This window comes from Stegostoma tigrinum, chromosome 11, assembly GCF_030684315.1.
Source record: "Stegostoma tigrinum isolate sSteTig4 chromosome 11, sSteTig4.hap1, whole genome shotgun sequence".
NCBI lineage: Eukaryota > Metazoa > Chordata > Chondrichthyes > Orectolobiformes > Stegostomatidae > Stegostoma > Stegostoma tigrinum.
In genome coordinates, this window is record NC_081364.1 from 76298618 (window position 1) to 76305556 (window position 6939).

The 6939-nt window shown below is 42.0% G+C and overlaps 1 non-coding gene across 1 annotated transcript; it reads left to right on the forward strand.

The window, feature by feature from the left end:
• The first annotated feature begins 2477 nt into the window (after positions 1-2477).
• Positions 2478-2550, forward strand: trnar-acg (transfer RNA arginine (anticodon ACG)). The gene has a single exon. It is a non-coding gene; the product is annotated as a tRNA-Arg (tRNA).
• The last annotated feature ends 4389 nt before the right edge of the window (positions 2551-6939 follow it).

Genomic DNA, 6939 nt, shown 5'->3' on the forward strand with positions numbered 1-6939 from the left:
CTAAATAAGATGAAAATGCTGTCTTTCGAGTGAATCAACTTCAGAGAGGTCAGAAATTCAAAAGTGTCAGTGAATAACAAAGGAAACTTTGGGGCAGAGTTTCATTCCATCAGAGAGGTATTAACATCTACAAAAAATATTCCAGAAACAAAGGCAATAGGTGATTCCACTACATTTTAAAGGACGGATGAGCAAGCACACAAGGAGTGTATTTAACAAGGGGAGAGATTCTGCAACAGGGGTTGGGTGGGAGAAATGGTGGGATGGCGAGTTGTGCGGTGGGTATCAATTGACTTTGAATGACTTCAGATGTGACGACATTTCATGAACTGGTGATTAAAACTGATTATAAAAATATTAATAATTTTAGAAGATGTGGCATATTATTTGATGTGAACCATTATAATTTTTTTAAACTGAGCAGGATTTTAAAAATTACAGGAAGAAAATTTAGAATTCAATAAATTTCATGAACACGTGCAGTTGAATAGCATCGACTGTAAAAATTATCATGGGTTCGAAACGTGTGGAATATGATTTCCTATGAAGCTTTAGAAAAGAAACGGAACTATTTTATTAATTGGTAAGTAATTTTATACTATCATAATCAGGAAGTGAACCGTCTCTCAGAGACAGAATTCCTGATTTTATCTTGTACCTGAAAGATATAACCACATTTATTATGATTTTGCATCCATTCATACTTACTGATTCCTGCTGAAGAAATGCAGCAAATAGACTCTGCGTTTCTGTATTTTCAAGCCTCTGTTCTTCTCAGCAGTAGTTGAATTCAATGAATTGTAACAAAAGTTGAATGCACCAGTCAAACGGTGAAATAAGATGAACCTAATTCCGTTTTGTTTTTGAAATAATTGTCATAGATACTGCCAGTTAGCAGCAAACTGAGTAACATGAAACACCTAAACAACATTTTTTTATTTCCCCAGAGTGTAACCAATGCAGGGTCAGCATGTGAGAAAGGTTATCGAGCTGAAATATCACATTCGTTTTCTCTCCGCAGGTGTTCCCACATGCATTGAATATGTGCCGGGCATTTGTTGATAATTCAGATAGTTCCCACTGAAAGCTTTGTTTCTCAATCCACAAAACTGACACTGTCCAATAAAGTCCAATTTGCTCAACGTGGCCCTTATTCTTAGTGTACTCTCCCCATGTCAGTAAAAGCTAATCCACATGAAGCTATAACTCATACTGGGTATTTCACAGGTGTCTACACTGGCATATACCTGTCACACACTGAGCGATTGTGCCACTGGCCATATGTTTTCCACATCACGTCATTGTTTCCAATGTGCATAATGAATTTTCCACGGCAGGAGTACTTGCCAAGTAACAGATGGAGATGTGGGAAGGTCAGAGTGGGGTGAAACTTTAACATTTGGTGACCCAGAGGCTGTGTGAGGGTCAGTCACTGAGTCTGTTCAAGACTGAAATTTCAAAATATCACATGTTTCGGAAATAGTGCAGGAAAATATTGAAAATGCATTTTTCAAAAAGAAATGCAGTTTAAGATCGGTTACTTCACCAGATTCCTCACACAAGGAAGTAACCACTGAAAATGATCATATAATCCCAGTTCTCTGGCCCAGTATCAGAGAGACTCAGTGGCCCAGCTGTGAAGATACAACTGGAAATGGGGATGGCAGTGAGCGCAAAGAGCATCTTTAATTCACATGGACTAAAGGATACTGAGACATCAGGATTTGGGAAAGCAATTTTAATCAAAAACAAATAGTTTTTGGCAGCACAGACGTTTGTGGATTGAGAGAGTATGTGTCCGTGAAAATGTCTCAATTATAAAGAAAAATGCTGCAAATGTTCAACCAGTAAAGAGAGATATCTGTGCAAGGAGAAATGGAGGTAATATTTTCACTCTCCGAACTTTCGCATACGGTTATCGCTGCACAATTAATAGCAGCAAGGACATTTTCGCTCATTTCATATTATTCAATTTTTTGCAAGCACAAACATGCCAGTTAAGTAATCTAAACTTGCGGAAAATAAGACGAATGTACAATGATAGTAGGAACTGCCGATACTACAGAACCTGAGATAACACAGTGTAAAGCTGGATGGACACAGCAGGCCAAGCAGCATCAGAGGAGCAGGAAATTGACGTTTCAGGTTGAGACCCTTCTTTAGAAAAATACAATGTTGTGTTTGGGCTCGAGTTTTCCTCACGTTATAGAGAAAAAGCAGGACAGTGGAGTTGAGATTTATTAGAACAGTAGTGATCTCATTGAATGGCTGAACAGACTGAATAGGGGAGTGTCAGCTGCCTGATGACTAATGTGTTTTCTTTGCCAGTGAAACTCGCTATATCACAAAGTGTGGGCCAGTGAACTGAAACAGTGACAGAGATGAACTTTCCTGGCTGTTCATGTTGTGAATGTTACCATTGCTACTCATGCCCCGTTAACACCATAACTGCAGTGTGTGAAGCTGGAGCACAGAGTGGGCCAGTGGCGCAATGGATAACGCACCTGACTACGGATCAGGAGATTGTAGGTTCGACTCCTACCTGGCTCGAGTGCAGTGTAAAAAGTTGTTACACCACCAAACTAATTTTCTCCCTGCTATGAAGCCGAAGTGATGCTTGAATTTCTGCAGTAACAAGAACCCTTTCATTATCTCCTGTCAGTGATTATCACAAATATCCCAGCCTCTTCAGAGAAGGGAAAGCTGAAATTGTCCCAAAAGATGTTTATGCCTGCCTTTTGGTTTCCCAATCACTGCAGCTCCTGGGAATAGCAAGGAAGCAAACAAAATCACCCGGCCTCAGCTTCAATGGGCTTGAGAATCTCTTTGGGAAGTGAAATCAGAGGAGGATGAAGGGTGAACTGTCTGACTGAACAGACAGATTTCAGACACAATTCCCATCTTTCAGAGGCCGGAGCATTGATTCTCATGTTCTCGGGGACATGAACTAATCCAAGACATTGAAAGAATTCCCTTCGGAACTGCTTTACCTTTGCTATTATCTCTGTCAGGAACAATCAATCCTGATTCTCTGACCCGGAATCATACCCAGGCCGTGGTGGTGAAAGTGCCAAATCCTAACCACTCAACCACCAGAGCTGAGGGCAGAAGCACGTGAATTGTTTCTTAATGATGCAGCTTTTGATTTATTTTCTCTTCCAAAATGACCAAACCGTCGAGTTTATTTATCGGCCCATCAATCCCCGTTTCCAGCACTCGGCCTGTAGCCTTGTCTGCTCTGCCGTTTCAAGTGTTCATCGCAGTAATATTTTCCCTTGTGATATTTCAATCTTAAAAGACTCAATACTGGGACTGAAGTTGAGATGGTAAAACTGTGCTCATGTCCCACTCAGGGAACTGAGCCTCATTTTTACCCACAAACAGAATCAATCAGATTCATTCCCCCAACAGTGACAGGCCTCAGGAGACCAATCCCCAAAGAGCAAGGAAATGGTTTATATTGTTCAATTTCAGATTTCAAAATCAGAATCTGTTTACAACAAACAAAGAAATCATTCGGCTGCACCTCTGTCTGTGTTACTGCCTCATTATTTCCTCATCACTCTGAGCTTTACACTGCTCCACCTCATTTTTCATGCTGAACTGGAACATTTGTCACACAGCTGCTCCTGAAAGACCTTTCTCAAATACCTGGAAGGACAAACTGGAAAGTGGTTTTTCAAATGCATTTCTGGCTAGTGGATTGGATTAGATTCCCTACAGTGTGGAAACAGGCCCTTCGACCCATCAAGTCCACACTGTCCTTTGGACAATCCCACCCAGACGCGTACCCCGATAACCCAAACACCCCTGAACACTATGGGCAATTTAGCATGGAAATTCACATAGCCTGCACATTTTTGGACTGCGGGAGGAAACCTACGCAGACACAGGGAGAATGTGCAAACTCCACACAGACAGTTACCTGAGGCAGGAATTGAACCCGAGTCCCTGGCGCTGTAAGGCTGCAGTGCTAACCACTGAGCCACCGTGCTGAGGAGGAAATGACTGGGTGGCATTAACACTGTTGCATCAGAAATAATTTCAAATGACATTTATAGAGATCCTTTGGATATTGGATGCAGCAGGCCATGAAAATTCTCGCAGCCCCGAGAACAAAATGGAATCACAGCCACTCGGCGTATCACCAAACTACAGACCCAACACTGCAGGCACAGGTGTCCTCTGAGAGAGGCCCTCATGCATTAGAAACCGTAATGCCTTAGATGACTGGATAGCCTGTGTGTAATAGAACAAGACAGTGTTAAAAATAGTTTCGGTGGGCCCACTGTGTTTCTGTGGTGCATGTGATTAATACATTCACTTCACAGTACTGTTCCCTCATTATCCTAACCAGTTGTGTTTTGCCCATTTTTCGATTAATGTGAACAGAGTTCATTTTTATATTACTGTTCTCATCACAAAATCTTGCCGCTTCGATCTTGGAGACAGCGGTTTTAGGTGGAAAGGTTTCAAAGACAGGGAGAATCTGCAGCAGTCGTTGCCAAATTTAACAAAAGCTTTTTCTACGCTTTCACACGAGAAAACCCACTCATGAGAAATGAGTTTCTGTAAATTGTGTCCCAGGGATGGGCAGGAAGCTTCTGATTGAAGCTGCAGTGGCCACATTCTGCTGGCAGCAGGAAATTGGAGAGAGGGCCAAATCCTGCTGTTTGTCTCTGTCTCACTCCGTGTGGAGCAGGGGAAGAGAGAGTTCTTGATGGGGGTGTTTTGATGTCAGTCTTGTCATGGATTTTGCGTGGGTTTAATGGAAGAACTTGACTCAAAGCAAACGAGGCACTGCATCTGCATGGCCTCAAGCTGGTATCTTTTAAACTTATATCCTGATGCTGATCCATCGACCCACGGAAACAGACGTCAACAAACTGTGCAAAATCCCCTGATTTGGTGGTGCCGGTGTTGGACTGTTGCAGACAAAGTCAGAAATCACATGACGCCAGGTTATAATCCAACAGGTTTATTTGAAAACACAAGCTTTCTGAACCTTACTCCTTCATCATGTTTTAGTGAGAGAAGTGTCAGATACAGAATTTAAAACAAAAAGACCAAAAGAGACACACCACACTCTGATTGGAGAGTACGGTATCACAGCCTGCTACTTGTCCCTGTCTCTGTCCCACTCCGCGTGGAGCTGAGGTGAAGCATTGATGGTGCTGTGCAAATCCAATCTCACCATAGAGGTCCAGTGGGTGAGATGGAGATACGTGGTCAAGAAAATTGTTTGATCTGAAACTGCTGAAGCAGCATACCTGGGTGGTCTCGAGCTACAGCCCTTTCAGCGACTGACCAACTGAGATGCAGAAACTTGCGCCAACATGACATGCAAAGCCCCCGAGTGAAGATATGAGGAAGTATTGTACAGCTGAAGCTCTCACTATTTACAGGACCTGCTTTCATCACCAAAACTGTCAGAGACCTGAGGATCTGCAAACACTGAGAAGAAAAGAAGACATCATATTTTTGACATTGCCCAGCTTCCATCTGGGGTACATCACAAGCAAATCTAGTAGCAGTGGGATTCGACCCCAAGACTCAATAAGATGGGAAATTACATCCTGCACCTTAGACTGCTCACCCATGCTACTGCATGAAGCCATTATGCTGAAATCGGCATAACTAGTTTTTGCAGTGAATTAGGAGATGAATCTGAAGAAACTTACAGCCTCGTGTTTTTTTTAAATTCTTCCCTTGGACGTGAGTGCTTCAGCATTTAATACAACTTACCAGTTGCCCCTGAGAAGTTGGTGGGGAGCAGTTGGTTACAATTGGATTAATCTGACCAACCAGATTGATACTGACTGAATGAACTGTCCAGACAACATTTCAATCATCCTCCACTTGATACCAACAGAGAAGCACTCAGATATATTCACTGAGAGTGACAAAGGTCTGAGGGCTGACAATATCCCACAAAGCAAGGGTCTCTCTCACTTAGTAAATGATTGAATCATTTTGGGACAGCAACATTCATGAAAGTTTTGAACTGAAGCGGGTTGTAATTGTTAAAACAGGACTGCTGTGAGGGCCCATTCAAATGTCAGGCAGTAGATTCTGAACTGGTTAGCACATACAATGAGCCTTCCAGTTCCAACCTTTGAGACAGATTCCATGTGCTGTTTTCCAAGAGTTCATGTCCCTCGCTTTCCCTCCTCTTTCACTCCAAAGCCTCTCTTCCATGTTGTTCCTCGATCTGATGTCTGATTGGGATCTCCAGCTCCGATGTGAAAGTTGAACTCTCACTCCACTGATTCTGCCAGAGCTACTGTGAACATTTAGTTTTCAAACACTTTGCAAGTCACCTTCCTTCAGAAAATATGCACAAAATAAATAAGACATTATTTCCTGAATAGGGATCGTATTGTATCGAGACAAAGACATGAGAACATCAGGGACGTAGTTCTGAATTCTTGCAGGTTGCTCAACACGATTTCACATTAGGCACTTTCCCCCCAAGCACAACCAATGACTTACATGATGGAAGTGAATGTTTCATTGTCAACTATATGGATGAAACAAAAATAAGTAAGAAGCTAAGTAATGAGTCAGAAGTCAATAGTACAACTTTTTTTTAAATTAAAAGCATTCGTACTCATTGGACTTTAAAAGAATGAGTGAAGACCGCATTGAAACAGTTAATATTCTTAGGGGTCTTGACAAGATAAGTGTGGGCCTGATGTTTTCTCTGTGTGGAAGAGTTTAGGGCCAAGGGCATCATCTCAGTTACACACTTAGGATGGAGATGAGGAGGATTCATGTTCTCTCGGAGGTGATGAATTTGTGGAATTGTTTAGTATAGAGTTATGCTGGGTCGATAAGTATACTCAAAGCTCAGACATTTGTAATAATGTAGGATATGAAGGATTAAGTGAACAAGGCATGCAAATCGAGCCTCCGGATTATCAGATCATCCATGATCTC